Raw genomic sequence first — 16,293 nt, 5'->3', positions numbered from 1 at the left:
AAAATGTAGATCTTTAAGAATGTGTTTGAACTTGTATGACTATCTTGTAGTTTAAAGCAAGTATAGTTATGGGTCAAGATACTTGAAAAACAGGACAACCACAAATCAAAAACATACAATGGATTAAAAAAAAACAAGAAAGGAACTCAAGAGTATTACAGAAGAAAACAATCAAACCACAAACGGAAAAACAAAAAGAAGAAGAAATGAACAAAGAGAAACAAAATCAACTGGAAAACAAAGTTTTAAATGGCAATGAGTAAATACCTACCAATAATTACATTAAATGTCAAAGGACGAAATCCACCAATCATAGAGTGGCAGGTTGGATTAAAAACAAAACAAAACAAAAAACCAAGAACCTACAATATGCTGCTTAGAAGAAACGCACATCAGGATGAAAGACACACACAGACTGAAAGTGAGAGGATGGAAAAAAGATTGCATGCAAATGGAAACAAGACAGTGGGGTTAGCGATACTCATATCAGACAAAACAAACTTTAAAACAAAGTCCAGGACTTCCCTCGTGGCTCAGTGGTTAAGAATCTGCCTGTCAAGGCAGGGGACACAGGTTCCAGCCCTGGTCCAGGAAGATCCCACACGCTACGGAGCAATTAAGCCTGTGCACCACAACTACTGAGCCTACTCTCTAGAGCCCATAAGCCACAACTACCGAGTCCATGTGCTGCAACTACTGAAGCCTGTGCGCCTAGAGCCCATGCTCCGCAACAAGAGAAGCCACCGCAACGAGAAGCCCACGCACCACAACAAAGAAGAACCCCTGCTTGCTGCAGCTAGAGAAAGCCCGTGCACAGCAGCAAAGGCCCAATGCAGCCATAAATAAATAAATTAAGTAAGTAATTAATTTAAAAAACAAAGTCCGTAAAGAAAGACATAGAAGGACATTATATAATAAAAAAGGTATCAATACAAGAAGAGGATATGACACTTATTAACATTTATGTGCCCAATATAAGGGCACCTAAAAATTATTTCAAGCATAAAGGGAGACATGGACAGGTATACAATAATAGTAGGAGACTTTAACACCCCACTGGTATCAAGAGACAGATCATCCTGACAGAAAATCAATAAGGCAACAGAGGTCCTAAGTGACACAATAGACCAGTTGGACTTAATTGATAATGTACAGGACACTACAGCCAAAAAAGTTAGAATACACATTCTTTTCAAGTGTGCATGGAACATTATCTAGGATAGACCACATATTAGGTCACAAAACAAGCCTCAACAAATTTAAGAGGATAAAAATTATTTCAAGCATATTTTCTGACCAAAAGGGTATGAAACTAGAAATCAACCACAGAAGGAAAAACGGGAAAAGAATGAACACAAGGAGACTAAACAACATGCTACTAAAAAACCAATGGGTCAACAATGAAATCAAAGAAGAAATCAGAAAATACCTCAAGACAAACAACAACCTTACACAAACACAACCTTACAAAAATCTATGGGATGAAGCAAGAGCAGTTCTAAGAGGAAAGTTCATAGTAATACGGGCCTTCCACAATAAACAAGAAAAATCTCAAATAAACAACCTAATGTACCACCTAAATGAATTAGAAAAAGAAGAAGCAACACAACCTAAAGTCAGCAAAAGGAAGGAAATAATAAAGATCAGAGAGGAAATAAAATACAGATAAAAAATAAAATAAAAAAACCAAGAGCTGGTTTCTTGAAAAGATAATCAAAACTGACAAACCTATGGTCAGGCTCACCAAGAAGAAAGGAACCAAATAAACAGAATAAGAAATGAGAGCAGAGACATAACAACTAATAGTACAGAAATACAAAATATTCTAAGAGACTACTATAAACAGTTGTATGCCAACAAATTGGACAACCTAGAAGAAATGGACAAGTTTCTAGAAACATACAGCCTGATAATATATGTATACATACAGCTGATTCATTTTGTTGTACAGCAGAAACTAAAACAACATTATAAAGCAATTATACTCCAATAAAGATATAAAAATAAATAAATAAATAATAAAAATTAAAAAAACACATAAAAATCAAAACTTTTATTTCATGCTGGAGCCATCAATGAAGCAAACCTAGGGGCAGAGTAAAGATCCTGGTCACAGCAACCTACTGGTTTGTGGTAGTCATCTCTAAGATGGTTCCCAATGATCCTCACCTCCTACATACTCTCCTACATTGAATAAGACTGACCTTGATACAAACAGGATACTGTGGAAAGGAAGGAGTGTGACTCCTAAAGCTGGGTTGGCAAAGACATTGTGACTTCTGCCTTGCTCGCTCTTGGAGCCTTCCCTCTGACTGAAGCCAGCTGCTGTATCCTGAGGATACTCAAGTAGCCCATGGAGAGGGAGGCTCAAAAGGTGATGAACTGAGGCCTCCTACGAACAACTAGCACCATGTGAGGGCGCCATTTTGGAAGCAGATCCTCCAGCCCCAGTCAAGCCTCTAGATGACTGCAGCTCCAATTGACAGCTTGACTGCAACGTCCCAGGACACCCTGAGCCAGAACCACACAGCAAAGCCACTCCCAGTTTCCCGACATTAAGAAGCTGTGTGAAAATAAATGTTTACTGTTGTTGTAAAAAGAGAACAAGGGCCTCCCTGGTGGCGCAGTGGTTGAGAGTCCGCCTGCCGATGCAGGGGATACGGGTTCGTGCCCCGGTCTGGGAGGATCCCATATGCCGCGGAGCGGCTGGGCCCGTGAGCCATGGCCGCTGAGCCTGCGCATCCGGAGCCTGTGCTCCGCAACGGGAGAGGCCACAACAGTGAGAGGCCCGCGTACGGAAAAAAAAAAAAAAAAAAGAGAACAAAAACAAACAAACAAAAAAACTGAATCAAGAACAAACAGATGATTTGAACAGACCAATCACTACAGTGAAATAGAATCTGTAATTAAAAAAAAAAAACTCCCTGAAAACAGAAGTCCAGGACTGGATGGCTTCCCTGCAGAATTCTACCAAACATAAAAAGCAGAACTTACACCCATCCTTCTCAAACTATTCTAAATAATTGAAGAAGAGGGAACACCCCCAAATTCATTCTATGAAGCCACCATCACCCTGATACCCAAACCAGACAAAGACACTACAAAAAAGAAAATCACAGGCTAATATCTTTGATGAATATAGATGCAAAAATCGTCAACAAAATATTAGCAAACCAAGCCCAACAATACATATAAAGGATCACACACCATGATTAAGTTGGATTCATTCCAGGGTAGCAAGGATGGTTCAACATACTCAAATCAGTCAATGTGATACACTACATTAACCAAAACAAAAGACAAAAATACATGATTATCGCAATAGATGCAGAGAAAGCATTTGATAAAATTCAATATTCGTTCATGATAAAAACTATCACCAAAGTGGGTATAGGGGAGCATATCTTAGCATGATAAAGCCAATTATGACAAACGCACAGCCAACATACTATTCAATGGTGAAAAGCTGAAAGCCTTCCTGCTAAATTCAGGAATAAGACAAGGATGTCTACTCTCCCCACTTCTATTCAACAAAGTATTAGAAGTCCTAGCCACAGCAATCAGGCAAGAAAAAGAAATAAAAAGTATCCAAATTAGAAGGGAAGAGGTAAAACTCTCACTATTTGCAGATGACATAATACTCTATATAGAGAATCCTAAAGTCTCCACATAAAAACTTTAGAAATAATTAATGAATTCAGTAGGATAGCAGGATACAAGATTAATATATAGAAATCTGTAGCATTTCTTTACACTAACAATGAGATATCAGAAAGAGAAAGTAAAAAAAAATCCCATTTAAGATCATGTCAAAAAATAAAATATCTAGGAATAAACTTAGCCACTGTGGAAAACAGTATGGAGGTTCCTCAAAAAACTAAAAATAGATCTACCATATGACCCAGGAATTTCACTCCTGGGTATATATCCGAAAAAACCAAAAACTTTAATTTGAAAAGATATATGCACCCCAATGTTCATCATAGCAGCATTATTTACAATTGCCAAGATATGGAAGCAATGTAAGTGCTGATCAACAGATGAATGGATAAAGAAGATGTGGTGTATATATATACACACACACACACAACGGAATACTACTCAGCCATAAAAAAGAATGAAAAATTTTCATCTGCAACAACATGGGTGGAATTGGAGAGTATTATGCTTAGTGAAATAAGTCAGACAAAGACAAATATTGTATGATAGCACTTATATGTTAAATATAAAAAAAAGCGGGGGAGCAATCAAGATGGTGGAGTAGTAGGATGTGAAGCTCACCACCTCCCACAAATATATTAAAAATACATCTACATGTATTAATAATTCTCACAATATGTCTACTGAATGCTGGCAGAAGACCTCAGACTTTTGAAAGGGCAAGAAAATCTCCATGTAACCAGGTAGGACAAAAGAAAAAAGGAAAAAAGGAAGTGAGAAAGGAATATGGATGGGACCTCCCTCCTAGGAGGGAGCTGTGAAAAAGGAAAGGTTCCCACACCCTGGGAAGTCCCCTCACCAGCGGGGAGATCAGCTGGGACAGAGCTTCAGAGCCTCAGAGGAGAATGCAGCAACCAGTTTTCAGCAGCCAGAATGGAGAGAGACCTGCATAGTCAGTGCCACTGCCCTGCACTCCCCAGCCTGAGATATGCATCTGCTGGTGTGGGCTGGGGCTGGGTGCTGAAGCTCAGGCTTCGGATATCAGACCCAGAGAGAAGACTGGGGTTGGCAGTGTGAAAACAGCCTGAAGGGGCAGGAGTCTGGTGTGACTGCAACTGAGGGTGTTTGTGGAGCAAGCCCACGCCACCTTAGAGGACAGGTGCCATTGTTTGGGGGGTGCATGAGGGGAGGGGTGGGACCCACCATTGCAGGCTTTTTCCCTGCATGTGCTCTCAGGCGGTAGGACACCACCTACACGAGCTCCAGGAGTGGTCACGAGCAGCTCCCGCACCCATCACATGCTCCGGGGATGCACATGAGCCACCACTGCCACCAAGAACCCTAGGACTGGGCACTGCCGCATCTGCACACCCCCTATCAAGGGGATAATGGCCTGCACATGCTGAGGGAAGAGGCAACAGATATCCATATTAAAACAGCCCTTGCACCAAAAATATTAAACCCACACAGCTACACAGGGATGCTTCCACATAATAGCCCTCCAAGACCACAGTAGATAATTGTTTCTCCTAAACTCACAGAACAAGAGAAATATAAGTAAAATGAAGAAGCAGAGGAACCACCTCCAGTTTAAAGACCAAGAAAATTCCCCTGAAAGAACAAACAATGAAACAGACCTCTTTGATTTAATAGACACTGGTTTCAAAAAGGGGTACTGAAGGAATTAAGAAAGGCTATTGACAGAAATGCAGAGTACTATAAGAAGGAACTAGAAACTATAAAGAGGAACCAAGAAAAATCAGAAAACTCATTGACTGAGATGTAAGCTGAGCTAAAGGCAATAAGTAGCAGAATGAATAATACAGAAGAACAAATAAGTGACTTGGAAGATAGAATAATGGAAATCACTCAATCAGGACAGCAGACAGAAAGCCAAATGAAAAAAGTGAAAGCAATATAAGAGACCTATGGGATAATATAAAGCATGCCCACCTATACATGATAGGAATTCCAGAAGGGGAAGAAAGAGAAAAGCGGATCGAAAATGTATTTGAAGAAATTACGGCTGAAAAGTTCCCAAACCTAAACAAGGAAACAGATATCCAGCTACAGGAAGCATGGAGGGTCCCAAACAAGATAAACCTAAACAGACCTACACCAAGACTTTTTTTTTTCCTGCGTTGGGCCTTTGTTGCTGTGCACAGGCCTTCTCTAGCTGCAGTGAGCGGGGTCTACTCTTTGTTGCGGTGTGGAGGCTTCTCATTGTGGTGGCTTCCCTTGTTGCAGAGCACAGGCTCTAGGCACATGGGCTTCAGCAGTTGAGGCGGGCTTCAGTAGTTGTGGCACACAGGCTCAGTAGTTGTGGCGCACAGGCTTAGTTGCTCCACGGCATGTGGGATCTTCCTGGACCAGGGATTGAATCCATGTCCCCTGCATTGGCAGGCAGATTCTTAACCACTGTACCACCAGGGAAGTCCCATGACATATTATAATAAAAATGGCAAAAGTTAAAGACAAAGAGGATTCTAAAGGCAGCAAGAGAAAAACAAACAGTTAATTACAAGAGAACCCCCATAAGACTAACATTTGATTCCTCTATAGAAACGCTGCAGGCCAGAAGGGAGGGGCAAGATCCATTCAAAGTTCTGAAGGGGAAAAATCTGTAACCTAGGATACTCTACCCAGCAAGATTGTCATTCAGAATAGGAGAGATAAAGAATTTCTCAGACAAACAAACTAAAAGAATACAGCAATACTAAATCTATTCTAAAGGAAATATTGAAAGGTCTTCCCTAAATGGAAAAGAAGTAAAAATCTAAAGGAAAGAGAAAATAACAATTGGAAAGTAAATCACTTAAACAAGCCAGTACACAGATTTTTAAAAAATTAAAAAATTTCTGTGAAAGTGATGATAACCACAGTGAACAGCAAAAGTATGAACATGAAAATGTAAAAGAGTACATGAAAATCATAAAACGTGGGGAGTAAAATAAGAACATGTAGATTTTTTTTCAGTTCCTAGAATGTGTTTGAGCCTATATGACTACTAGTCTAAGGCAAGTAGAAATAGGATGGGTTTAACATACCTGAAAAACAGGGTAACCACAGATCAAAAACCTACAATAGATTCACAAAAACCAAAAAGAAGAGAACATAAGTATAATACAAAAGAAAACCATCAAACCACAAAAGGAAAAACAAAAGGAAAGGTACAAAGAAGAAGTATAAAATCAACAGGAAAATAAGGTTTAAATGGCAATAAATACATATCTATCAATAGTTACCTTAGGGACTTCCCTGGTGGCACAGTGGTTAAGAATCTGCCTGCTAATGCAGGGAACATGGGTTTGAGCCCTGGACCAGGAAGATCCCACATGCTGCAGAGCAACAAAGCCTGTGCACCACAACTACTGAGCCTACGCTCTAGAGCCTGTGAGCCACAACTACTGAAGCCTGCATGCCTAGAGCCCATGCTCCACAAGAAGAGAAGCCACTGCAATGAGAAGCCCATGCACCACAACGAAGAGTAGCCCCACTTGCTGCAACAAGAGAAAGCCCGCATGCAGCAATGAAGACCCAACACAGCCAAAAATAAATTAAAATAAATAAATAAATTAATTAATTTTTTTTAATTACCTTAAATGTCAATGGATTAAAAGCTTCAATCAAAAGACACAGAGTGGCACACTGGATAAAAGAAAACAAGAGCCTACAATATGCTGCCTACAAGATACCCACTTTAGGGCAAAGGACACACATAGATTGAAAGTAAGGGGATGGAAAAAAATGTCTCATAGAAATGGAAATGAAAATAAAGTGGGGTCGCAATACTCAGACAAAACAGACTTCAAAACAAAGGCCATAAAGAAAGATAAAGAAGGATATTGTATAATGATAAAAGGATCAATACAAAAAGAGGACTTTACACTCATCAATATATATGCACCTAATATAAGAGCAACCAAATACATAAAACAAACACTAACAGACATGAAGGGAGAAACTGACAGGAATACAATAATAGTAGGAGACTTTAACACCCCACTCACATCAATGGACAGATCGCCTAGACAGAAAATCAATAAGGCACAGAAATTCTAAATAATACAATAGAACTTAATTGATATTTTCAGGACATTACATCAAAAAAAAAACCAGAATACACATTCTTTTTTTTTAAATTATTTATTTTATTTATTTTTGGCTGCATTGCTGCATGCAGGCTTTCTCCAGTTGCGGCAAGCGGGGGCTACTCTTCTCTACAGTGCGTGGGCTTCTCATTGCAGTGGCCTCTCTTCTTGTGGAGCACAGGTTCTAGGTGCATGGGCTTCAGTAGTTGTGGCTCGCAGGCTCCAGAGCACAAGCTCAGTAGCTGTGGCGCACGGGCCCAGTTGCTCCGTGGCATGTGGGATCTTCCCAGGCCAGGGCTCAAACCCGTGTCCCCTGCATTGGCAGGGAGATTCCTAACCACTGTGCCACCAGGGAAGCCCCAGAATACTCATTCTTTTCAAGTACACATGGAACATGCCCTAGGTTTGACCACATACTATGGTACAAAACAATAATAAATTGTTTTCAATGTCTCAATAAATCTGAGAGTTTAGAAATTATCTCAAGCATCTCTTCAGACCACAATGGCATGAAACTAGAAATCAACCACAGAAAAAGAAATGAGAAAAAAATGATTACATGGAGATTAAGCAACATGCTACTAAAATAACCAATGGGTCAATGATGAAACCAAAGAGGAAATTTAAAAATACCTTGAGACAAATGACAATGAAAACACAACCATACAAAATTTATGGGATACAGCAAAAGCAGTTCTTAGAGGGAAGTTCATAGTGATACAGGCCTTCCTCAAAAAATAAGAAAAATCTCAAATAACCAACCTAACCTACCAGCTAAAAGAATTAGAAAAATAAGAACAAATAAAACCTAAAGTCAGCAGAAGAATGGAAGTAATAAAGATTGGAGAGGAAATAAATAAAATAGAGATTAAAAAACAGAAAAAAATCAATAAAACCAGGAGCTGGTTCTTTGAAAGGGTAAACAAGATTGACAAACCTCTGGCCAGGCTCATCAAGAAGAAAAGAGAGAGAACCCAAATAAACAAAATAAGAAATAAAAAAGGAGACATAACAACTGATACTGCAGAAATACAAAAAATCGTAAGGGAATACTATGAACAATTATATGCCAACAAATTTAACAACCTAGAAGAAATGGATACGTTTTTAGAAATATACAGCCCACCAAAACTGAATCAAGAAGAAACAGATAATTTGAACAGGCTAATCATTAGAAGTGAAATAGACTCTGTAATTTAAAAACTCCCTACAAACAAAAGTCCTGGACGAGATGGGTTCACAGGCGAATTCTACCAAACATACAAAGAAGAATTTATACTGATCCTTCTCAAGCTCTTCCAAAAAATTGAAGAGGAGGGAAGGAATCCCAAAGACATTCTATGAAGCCACTATCACCCTGATACCAAAACCAGACAAAGACACCACCAAAAAGGAAAATTACAGGCCAATATCTTTGATGAATATAGATGCAAAAATTCTCAACAAAATATTAGCAAACCAAATCCAATAACTCATAAAAGATCATACACCATGACCAAGTGGGATTCATCCCAAGTTCACAAGGATGGTTCAACATACGCAAATCAATCAGTGTGACATACTACATTAAAAAAAGAAAAGAAAAAAAACAAATGATCAATAGATACAGAACAAGCATTTGACAAAATTCAACATTCATTTATGATAAAAACTCTTACCAAAGTGGGTACACAGGAAACATATCTCAACATAATAAAAGCTATTTATGACAAACACACAGCCAATATAATACTCAATGGTGAAAAGCTGAAAGCCTTTCTACTAAAATCTGGAAAAAGACAAGGATACCCACTCTCACCTCTTATATTCACCATAGTATTGGATGTCCTAGCCACAGCAATCAGACAAGGAAAAGAAATAAAAGGTATCCGAATTGGAAGGAAAGAGGTAAAATTGTCATTATATGCAGATGACATGATACTATATATAGAAAACCCTAAACATTCCACACAAAAACTACTAGAACTGAAAAACAAATTCAGCAGGATAGCAGGATACAAGATTAACATTCACAAACCAGTTGTATTTCCTTACACTAACAATGAAATATCAGAAAGAGAATGTAAAAAAGCAATACCTTTTAAAATAGCACCTGCAAAAATAAAATACTTAGGAATAAACCTTACTGAGGAGGTGAAAGACTTACACACTGAGAACTATAAAACATTAATAAAGGAAATTGAAGATGATTCAAAGAAATGGAAAGAAAGAAAGAAAAAAAAGAAATGGAAAGATACCACATGCTCTTGGATTAAAACGATTAATATTGTTAAAACAGCCATACTACCCAAAGCAATCTACAGATTTAACGCATTCCCTATCAAATTACCCATGACATTTTTCACAGAACTAGAATAATCCTAAAATTTATATGGAAACATAAAAGACTTAGATTTGCCAAAGCAATCCTGAAGAAAAAGAACAAAGCAGAAGGCATAAACCTCCCAGACTTCAGACAATACTACAAAGCTACATTAATCAAAACAGCGTGGTACTGGCACAAAAACAGGCATATGGATCAGTGGAACAGAATAGAGAGCCCAGAAATAAACTCACACACCTACAGTCAATTAATCTTCATCAAAGGCAGCAAGAATATAAAACAGGAAAAAGTGTCTTCAGCAAGTGGTGTTGGGAAAGTTGGACAGCTGCATGTAAATCAATGAAGTTAGAACACACCCTCTCGCCATACACAAAAATAAACTCAAAATGGCTTAAAGAGTTAAAATAATACATGACATCATAAAACTCCTAGAAGAGATCATGGGCAAAATATTTCTGACATAAATCATACCAATGTTTTCTTAGGTCAGTCTCCCAAGGCAATAGAAATAAAAACAAAAATAAACAAATGGGGCCTAATCAAACTTACAAGCCTGTGCCCAGCAAAAGAAACCATAAACAAAGCAAAAACACAAGCTACAGAATGGGAGAAAATATTTGCAAAGAATATGACCAACAAGGGCGTAATTTCCAAAATATACAAACAGCTCATACAACTCAACAACAACAACAACAACAAAAACAACCCAATCGAAAAACGGGCAGACGACCTAAACAGACGCTTCTCCAAAGAAGACACACAGATGGCCAATAGGCACATGGAAAGATGGTCAGCACCTCTCATTATTAGAGAAATGCAAATCAAAACTACAATGAGCTACCACCTCACACGGGTCAGAATGGCCATCATTAAAAAGTCTACAAATAACAAATGCTGGGGAGGATGTGGAGAAAAGGGAACCCTTCTACACTGTTGGTGGGAATGTAACTTCGTACAGCCACTATGGAAAACAGTATGGAGGTTCCCCAGAAAACTAAAAATAGAATTACCATATGATCCAGCAATCCTATTCCTGGGCATATATCCAGACAAAACTCTAATTCAAAAATATACATGCACCCTTATGTTCATAGCAGCACTCTTCACAATAGCCAAGACATGGAAGCAACCTAAATGTCCATCGACAGATGAATGGATCAAGAAGATGTGGTACGTATATACAATGGAATACTACTCAGCCATTAAAAAGAATGAAATAATGCCATTTGCAGCAACATGGATGCAACTAGAGATTATCATCCTAAGTGAAGTAAGTCAGAAAGAGAAAGGCAAATACCATATGATATCATTTATATGTGGAATCTAAAATATGTCACAAATGAACCTATCTATGAAACAGAAACAGATTCACAGATATAGAGAACAGACTTGTGGTTGCCAAGGGGGAGAGGGTTGTGGGAGGCCTGGAGTGGGAGGTTGGGGTTAGCAGATGTAAGCTATTGTATATAGAATGTATGAACAACAAAGTCCTACTGTACAGCACAGAGAACTATCTTCAGTATCCTATGATAAACCATAATGGAAAAGAATATAAAAAAAGAATGTACATATATGTATGTATAACTGAGTCACTGTGCTGTACAGCAGAAATTAACACAACACTGTAAATCAACTATACTTCAGGTAAAAAAATTTTTTTTAAATGTTAAACTAGTGAATATACAAAAAAGGAAGAGACCCACAGACATAGAGAACAAACTAGTGGTTACCAGTGGGGAGAGGGAAGCAGGGAGGGGCAAGATAGGGGTAGGGGATTAAGAGATGCAAACTACTACTAAAATAAATAAGCTACAAGGATATATTGTACAACCCAGGGAATACAGCCAATATTTTATAATAGCTATAAATGTACCTTTTAAAAATTGTGAATCATTGCTGTACACCCAAAACTTACATAATATTGCACAACTATACCTCAATTTTTTAAAAAAGAAAAACTTTTTTCAAAAAGAAAAATGAATGTTTCAGAAGAATACAGACCAAAAATGCTTTGAAAAATGGGGGAAACTGGGTGAGGAGTAAATGGTACCTCTCTGGACATTTTTTGCAACTGTTTACAAATCTGTAATTATTTCAAAATAAAAAGCTTTTTAAAAGATAATATGTACAGTTCATATACAGTTTAATGTCATTTATTTAAAGCAAAAAAGACTAATACAAAACAATATGAATGTTAAAGTGTTTTTTATGATCTGAAAAGATGTACCTCAAAATTCAAAACAATGGTTTTTCTGGGGTGGCGGGGTGGGGGAGAGGCAGCAGGGATTATAGGTAATGGTCAATAGAGAGTTAGCTCTATCTGTAGTATTCTAGTTTATAAAAGAAAAACGTATTCTTACCTTACTTGCAACTAATCCTGGGACAAATGATCAGAAATCCATATCAAGCTTACTCTGATAACAAAGGTGAATTAGGAGGATGAATAAAATTAAAATTTGAGCAAGGTACACATGGAGGCTTTATTCATTCCTATTAGAATGAACTATATGAAATTGACGATAGTCCATCATTTTTAATCTATAAAAGTGATAATTTCATAAGGCTTGTTATGGACTGAATATTTGTGTACCCCTCAAAATTTATATGTTGAAACCCTAATCCCAATGTGATGGTATTTGGAGGTGGGGCCTTTGGGAGGTAATTAAGTCATGAGGGTGGAGCCCTTGTGAATGGGATTAGTGCCTTTATAAGAGGCCAGAGAGCTGGTTTGCTCTCTTTCTGGCACATGAGGACACAATGAGAAAATGGCAGTCTGCAACCTAGAAGGAGGCCCTCACCAGAATCGGACCAAAAGAAGTAAATTTCTGTTGTTTATGAGCCACCCAGTCTGTGGTACTTCATTATAGAAGCCTGAATTGACTAAGATATGGTTCAATCTAATATTTTTCCTTGATCCAGAATCCTTTACATGAGCTGGTTCCATTATATAATCTTACTGGGACTGAACAGCAAATATATATATATATATATATATATATATATATATATATATATATTTATATTTATATTTATATATATATTTATTTATTTATATATATACACACACACACATATATAATTAGTAATATTAACCATACTAACAACTGAAATATATATTAACTCATTGCTAGCAGAGCCCCTAACAGCAGTTAGTTATGCAGCATTAGTGCCAGACAGACAGCTCCCTTTGGCTTATTCAGGTGTGCTAGATAATTTGAGGGCGGGGGGCGGGCAGATTTCCTAAAACTAATTAGCATACATAAGGGGTCAAGACATTTTCAACCCCTGAAATTAAGAGTATAAGAAAAAAGAATAAACTTTGAGGTCCTTGATATACACTACGGCTAAAAGACAGTAACCTGAGGCCACAAAGCAATGGAAATGATTGCTCCCTTCTCATTAGGAGCTGCTAAGAAGGGGGAGGGAAAAGTTACATGGTCCACTCAGAATGGGAGATTGATTCCTGAGACCAGGAATTGAACTTCATCTGGAGGAAACCATATGGTTTGGGTTGAGATCATTTTCTGGGGATTCTTGGAAGATAAGTACAGAAGGCCTTTAGGAACCTTGTGCTAATTAACAGAGCCTCCTGCGGAACATTCCTATACATATCCCATGATACAGGAACTGTTCTAATTCTGGACTAAAAGACAGGAAGTTAAAGACCCAAATGTACTATGATTGTTTTACTTTTTTAGCAGTACAAGAGAAAGACATTTCGTAAAGGTCTTCCTTAAGTCATACTGCTCAACCTATTCAATTGACCTGGCAGGTAGAAGGGAAATGACACCCCTCTGCCTCAATCCCCTCCCCTTAGGGCCTAGTCCTTCCTTGTAGGAGCCACTACCAGATCATAGAAGCTTGCATTTAAGAACTAGCATATTTCATGGGCTTCCCTGGTGGCGCAGTGGTTAAGAATCCACCTGCCAATGCAGGAGACAGGGGTTCAAGCCCTGGTCCGGGAAGATCCCACATGCCGCAGAGCAACTAAGCCCGTGCTCCACAACTACTGAGCCTGCACTCTAGAGCCCGCGAGCCACAACTACTGAGTCTGTGTGCCACAACTACTGAAGCCCGAGCGCCCTGGGGCCCATGCTCCACAACAAGAGAAGCCACCGCAATGAGAAGCCCATGCACCACAACGAAGAGTAGCCCCCACTTGCCACTAGAGAAAGCCTGTGCACAGCAACGAAGATCCAATGCAGCCAAAAATTAAAAAAAATAAAAAAAAAGAACGAGCGTATTTCAGAGAAGACAGGCTGCTGCCACCATCAACATCATCATCACTATAATCTGGTGCTTAATTTGTCTCAAGTACTGTATTAAACCTTTATCACACATTACCTTATTTAAATCTTGCCACATGGCTATAAGGTGGGCATACTTAATATTACCACTTTACAAGCTCAATGTTCACAGCACCACTATTTACAGTAGCCAAGACATGGAAGCCACCTAAATGTCCATCGACAGATGAATGGATAAAGAAGATGTGGTGTATGTGCACAGTGGAATATCAGCCATAAAAAGAATGAAACAATGCCATTTGCAGCAATATGGATGAATCTAGAGATTATCATACTAAATGAAGTCAGACAGACATACAAATATCATATGGTATCACATATATGGAATCTAAAATATGATACAAATGAACTTATTTACAAAGCAGAAATAGACTCACAGACAGAAAACAAACCTAGGGTTACCAAAGGGGAAAGCGGGGGAGGGATAAATTAAGGAGTATGGGATTAGCAGATACAAACTACTATATATAAGATAGATAAACAATAAGGACCTACTGCATAGCACAGGGAACTATATTCAATATCTTATAATAACCTCTAATAGAAAAGAATCTGAAAAACGAATATACATAACTGAATCACTTTGCTGTACACCTGAAGCATTGTAAATAAACTATACTTCAAGAAAAAAAAATATCACCACTTTACAGATGAGGAAACAGAGTCTAATAGAGGTTCAATAACTTCCCCAAAGCGGCATAGATATCAATAGCAGAGACTGGATCTAAACCACTTCTGCCTGAAACACAGTTCCATGCTCCTAAACACCACACTCTCTTGCCTCCTCCTTTACCCTGGCTGACTCCAGGCACAAAAGGGACAGAGCTCACGTACTGCCTCTGGACCTTCAACTCCTTCCATCTTTCATGCCCAGCTATTTTGAAATACAAAAAGGATTGAGTATGAGGCAGGAAAGACAGGGCTGGGCCCAAGGACAGCCTATACACCTCCTTGTTTTGCACTTAATGAGACCATGACACATGGAGAAATGGCATCTAAAACAGAAACTTTGTAGCATCTGAACAAGAAACACTGACCATGAAAACCATGGCGCATGCCCAATAAAAATGCACAGATTGCCAATGACCCTGTATGACCTTCCCGTGTGGTTGACTAGTAAGGGAAAATTTAAGGGAAAACAGTTCTTAGAGCACATGTACAGTGGCTCCAGGAGACAAAGGCATAAGACTGGGAGCTGATGCAACCTGGTGCAATCTAGGCCACACCTCAACCATCCTCTCAATGAATATTCCGCCCCTAATCAGAAAGACCCCCGCCCATTCAAAGGGCTAAAAAAATAAGATAAAAGGGGGATTAAAAAACCTTGTGGTATGCTCCGCACTTGTGAGGATGCCTGCACTCTTCTTTGAGTGTGTAACTTTCACTTCAGCCTCAATAAACTGCTTTTTTTAAAATTTATTTATTTATTTATTTTGGCCGTGCCACACAGCTTGCGCCATCTTAGTTCCCTGACCAGGGATTGAATCCGGCCATGGCAGTGAAAAGTGCCAAGTCCTAACCACCGGACTGCCAGGAAATTCCCCTGCTTCTTTGTTCTCTTTGCTCCTCAGCCTGTGTGTTTTTTTCTCCTTTGTGTTCTGTGTTCCTTGCCCAAATTCTTTTGGACAAGTTGAACAAGAGTCTGGACTTTTGATAAAGCTTTTCTGCTATCAAGTAAGTATATGTGTGTCTGTGTTGTAAGTTTAATTTGATAACAACACTAATTTTTACTAAGTGGGATCAGTTTTCATATTTAGTTTATCCAGCAACATTTTTAGGTACACAAAAGTTTTCTAATAGGAGATCTTATTTAAGAGTCCTTAATTTAAGGTAATATTTTTAACGTCATCTGTCTGACTTGTAGTTCCAAAATTTGCTGACCAGCTGACTGCTTTTTGGGTTGATCTGAGAT

At 38.6% G+C, this 16,293-nt stretch overlaps 1 protein-coding gene across 2 annotated transcripts in view; it reads right to left on the bottom strand.

Annotated features, from left to right (window-relative positions):
* Nucleotides 1–16,293, bottom strand: part of RPGRIP1 (RPGR interacting protein 1) — a 72,229-nt gene that overhangs the window by 11,751 nt on the left and 44,185 nt on the right. The gene's annotated exons all lie outside the window — the stretch shown is intronic.

The sequence above is a fragment of the Mesoplodon mirus genome (genome assembly GCF_964341445.2).
Source record: "Mesoplodon mirus genome assembly, chromosome: 4".
In the NCBI taxonomy this organism is placed as follows: domain Eukaryota; kingdom Metazoa; phylum Chordata; class Mammalia; order Artiodactyla; family Ziphiidae; genus Mesoplodon; species Mesoplodon mirus.
This window is presented reverse-complemented; position numbering and strand designations above follow the sequence as displayed.